General features: G+C 40.2%; 1 protein-coding gene across 1 annotated transcript in view; it reads right to left on the minus strand.

The window, feature by feature from the left end:
• LOC101845976 (copper transport protein CTR2) overlaps positions 1-3,957 on the minus strand; it is a gene marked incomplete at its 3' end in the record, with an annotated part of 26,462 nt that extends 22,505 nt beyond the window's left edge. The window contains 1 exon segment of the mRNA XM_013088373.2: positions 3,648-3,957.
• Between the last annotated feature and the right edge of the window lie 820 nt (positions 3,958-4,777).

The raw sequence follows: 4,777 nt of genomic DNA on the forward strand, positions 1-4,777 counted from the left end.
CTCTCTCTCTCTCTCTCTCTCTCTCTCTCTATCTATCTATCTATCTATCTATCTAACAAACAAACAAACAAACAAACAAACAAACTAACTAACTAACTAAATAACTAACTAACTATCTCTTTAACTAACAGAGAAACAAATAAAACAAACTAACTAACTATCTGTCTGGCAATCTAACGACTGTGTCACTTAAACTGGCTGTATAGATAATAAACTACTTGCTCAACGTGATGCTTACTAATCAGTCTATCTTAACATTTTATTATAATATTTCATCATTCTCTTTGCCTGTATGGACAGTTTTCCCAAAAGACTCGATCCCACTTTAATTCCCATCGCTTCTCTCTGAAAAATAATGCATCGCGTCAGGAAAATATTAATGAGACATTATGAATCACACAGTCACAGAACCAGTCGATTCTTTCTCAAAAACATCCTACCTGTAGATCTGAAATAAAAGCAAATTCCTTAAGGATGACCATCCTAATTATTATGCTGTGTATGTGTTAATTATCAAAAGTATGTTCAAATGATACACTTTGCAGTTAAGTAGTCTGTGGTGTTGCAGTTAGTCTCTTTGCGTCACATGCAGCAGTGGTGAAACCGATTCACTTGAGGAACAAATTTCTTCTTTTAAAAAAAACTCATCTCCCCCTCTGTCTGCTGAATTTTCATATCCCTCTTAGACCAAGATAATGGGCTCTACCAGTTTAAGTCTGAGGCTCCTGTCTCCTACTCTTAATGTAGCTGTTTTTGATAATAAATAATGAATAATAAATAGCACTTTTATAGCGCTTACCCCCGCTTTAACAGCAGGCTCTATACGCTATACACTGTATTATTACCCCCGGCAGACCATAAAATCCTCCGAAACATTCTCAGCTTCTCGAGAAGCACACAGTGCAAGATTAGGCGCTCTAACACTAACAAACTGACAAGATATTACGTTGTCTAAAGCTGTGTACCCATTTCCACCTAGGTGAAGTGAGGAAAATTCGTGTAAAGTGCCTTTCCCAAGCACACAACGTCGGGCCCCTGATGTGATTTGAACCCACGACCTTACGGTTGCCATTCCAAGGGCCTAACCACTAGGCCACCGACGCCACATCCAGTCAATTTAGATAATTAAATTTTGGAGGCAGGATTTCAACGCTGTCTGTCAGGGCCAACCCGGATGAGAGGGATACTTCTCAGCAGAAAGACCGAGATACATACTCGATTATATTTTCTTCCGCTTTGGAAATCGAACTTGTGCCTCCCGCATATGACAGCAAAGTGCCAAACCGCTACACAGCAAACGACACCGTATCTCCTAAACGACCTAGAATAATATGTCGATGGGGGCGTAAAACATCTACAGATAATTCTTTTAGCGAACACTTCCCACCCAAAGCTACATTGTTTGGACAGATGTCGGGCGCTTGTACAGAAATAAATTGTAAGCAGAGGGGAGTCCCCGAGAACATCAATTTTCTCGCCAGGAGCTCTACCATTATCCCAACATTCCAATAGCTCGAGTCGGTGGGAAATAGTCGCATGCTGAGCCGAACGTCGGTAGGTTGATCGTAAAATCTCGAGAAGAGCTTATATTTTGTTCGATTTTGGAGAAGTTGTAGTGAAAGTAAAGTATAGCCCTAAATTTTGAACCGCTTGACTTAGTGCACAACAGTCACGGTGCCCGTGGGGGTCACCGTGGGCGTCACTGTGGGGATGCAGTCGTGCCTTACAGAAACAAGGGACAGCAGGCTGTGATCACGAAGACATGTAATTAAATTGGGGTGAGGGAGTGGGGTACGGCTATACTTCATCATTACCAATCTTTTTTATTAGCGACTGCCACTCGAGGCAGGTCATTCAGGGTTGTAACCATTATGTACTGTTTTATAGCGGTTCAACACCTATTTCAATATTGTAAAGGCTACTTAAGAGGCCTCTTGGATGGCGTTTGGGGGGGGGTCCGAATCCAACGTCACTCTCCAATCGGACTGGGCTAAGCTGATGGAAAGCCTTGAATTGATGGGAGAGCTTGTTGGGCCTTTGAGCCAGGGTCATGCGATCTTAGTGTATAATTCCTCTGGAGATGTACTGAATACTTGCCCGACCATATATATTATGTGCCCAATATTATGTGATCTGCTCCTTTTTCTTCTTCTTTCTGCCACACTGTGAGCGAATATATCGTCAACTCCGGTGTGTTTAAGAGAGAACACAGTACGACAAAATCTGAACCTTGGGTGCGACCTATCTATCTATCTATCTATCTATCTATCTATCTATCTATCTATCTATAATGTGATGGAAAGAACAAAAATTGAAAATGTACGTTCTAGATTCTAGATGAAACACCAAAAGTGAGTAAAAATATTCACATTCAAGAGACTCCTGTAATCAGTAATGTAATAGTGCGCCTGGTCAAAAATGGCAGCCAAGAGATTTTGTGTATGTAAGCAGCGTAATATAGAGAGCAGTTTCTACTCAGCATTAATTTTAAACCACTATGAGTGGAGTCGTAGTGGTTCTTATCAAACATGGTTTATTAATGTGTTAACCCTATCCGTACGCCCTGGGGTCATTTTGTATCCCCGGGGTTGTGTTGTATTATTCACATTTTAGAATACTTCTAGTACGAAGATCTCTTTGAAACTTTCAGTATTTCTCAAAAAATCATTTTGACAGACTGTTATATAAAGCGTACGGATCGGATTAACAAGTAAATTTGCTCTTTGGAAAGTGGTGCCACATCGTATGGATACCATAGTAAAACCTGACGTACGGATAGGGTTAAACATTGTTTGTTATAAAAGATGATTTCTTGTTATTTTCACATATTTGCTACTTGTTTGCTTCTTATATTTTCAATAAATCCCGAAAGGGTATTCTTGAACTCGTATTGTTTTTGGGAGTTGTCAAGGCTTTAACACATTTAGCTCGTCCAATTGGAGTGTTGGCATTTCTTTCGGAGGTCTCGTGTCTTCAATTACAAAAAAGGGTGCGTAAAACTGTACAATTTCTTACTGACTTACGTTGTTTTTGTTATAGGACAAAATGCAACTATTTGCGTGATATTACTTAATACATTTTAAGACAATAAAATCGATGTCACGTAAGCTTATACTAGTTTTCCCTGACCGGATCATACACAAACGATTAGTTGGACAGGTGTCTATCCCGCTTTATCAACCTCAGATTTAATATTCTTTAAACATTCTCTTCTCGTTCATGTCGTCTTTCTCCTCCCTGCAACTGTTTGAAAATAATTGTCTACGTACTAGTGACAGAATGGTACATGGGCACTGTTGCTTGCAAGCACTAACGCGTTCGAAAACGTATGTGCGTGTGTGTGTGTGTGTGTGTGTGTGTGTGTGTGTGTGTATGTTTGTGTGTGTCTGTATGTGTATTTGTGTGTGAGTGTTTGTTCGTGTATGTGTGTGTGTGTGTGTGTGTGTGTGTGTGTGTGTGTGTGTGTGTGTGTGTGTGTGTGTGTGTGTGTGTGTGAATGTGTGTGTATGTGTATTTGTATGTGAGTGTTCGTTCGTGTATGTGTGTGTGTATGGGTGTGTTTGCATGTTTGTTTGTGTGAATGTATGTATGTGTATTTGTATGTGAGTGTACGTCAAACAATATTTAGAAAAATCATGTTCCCTTACCTCATACAGTATTCTCTCCCAGAGCTGCTATAGTCAAACAGAAACAGAAGACTACTATACAGTATTTCTAAACCGATGCGTTCGAAAGGTTTACGCAGACTCTTTTCCGTCCCTAAAACACAGACAGTCCTTCGTTCAAAAATTGCTTTCGCCTCAGTGCAGCGGTCCTCTTGTTCTGCTGTCACTTTGTTGTGCGCAGCTGGCGTCAGAGAGCCGGATATACTGTTAATTTGGAAGCAAGGTTACTCTTCACCTTCAGCGGTTCACCAAGATCTACCGTGTATGTGGTATAATGGTTAAGCTCATTCTATTTCGGCGCATAAAACATGCCGATTTTTACATTCCAAGTAGGAAAGTTTCCTTTCAAATATCTCCGTCTGTGTGGTGAGATGTATCATACCTAGCGAGTATAGGCCGCCTCCAAGATGATCTTATTTGGATCATAGAAATGCACAACCGTAATCCGCTATCTCATGAACAAGGGGTGCAACTCACAAACTGGTGGAATGACACCCAGAAACTACCATTATTTGGGCGAAAGGGTGGTATCTTTGAACAGTATGTATTATAAGGCATTGTGGTGAAATCAGACGCTCGTCAAAGTAATGAAATCGAAGAATCAGGAGTCTTTTTTTTGGTGGCAATTTGGTAATTTTCTACGTATTTTTTTTGGGGCTCAACACCGTTTGTGTCAATATGATATGTCTTTTCCATAATGTGAATTTTACTGGAAAAAACGCTGATTAAAGGCAAACTAATACATTTTCGGGTTTCAAGGACTCTCAAGCTATTGAAGTTACCAAACTTTGGCTCCTTTTTTTTCGCTAAATTTTCTGCAGAAATCATGTTACCTCACCTCCTCCAATCCCAAACATTTTCACTATTATTCAAAATAGATGGGTATCATTTTCTTTGAAAGCAAGGCAAACGGTAAAGCTTTCAGACAATAATAATAATAGTAATAGATAGCATTTGTATAGCGCATATCCCCGCTCAACAGCAGGCTCTATGCGATTTACACTATATTATTACCCCAGCAGACCATAGTACACTCCGAAACATTCTCAGCCTCCCGGGAAGCATACAGTGCGAGCAGCCGATTAAGCGCTCAAACACTAACTAACACATTC

Source organism: Aplysia californica, unplaced genomic scaffold, assembly GCF_000002075.1.
Source record: "Aplysia californica isolate F4 #8 unplaced genomic scaffold, AplCal3.0 scaffold00023, whole genome shotgun sequence".
Lineage (NCBI taxonomy): Eukaryota > Metazoa > Mollusca > Gastropoda > Aplysiida > Aplysiidae > Aplysia > Aplysia californica.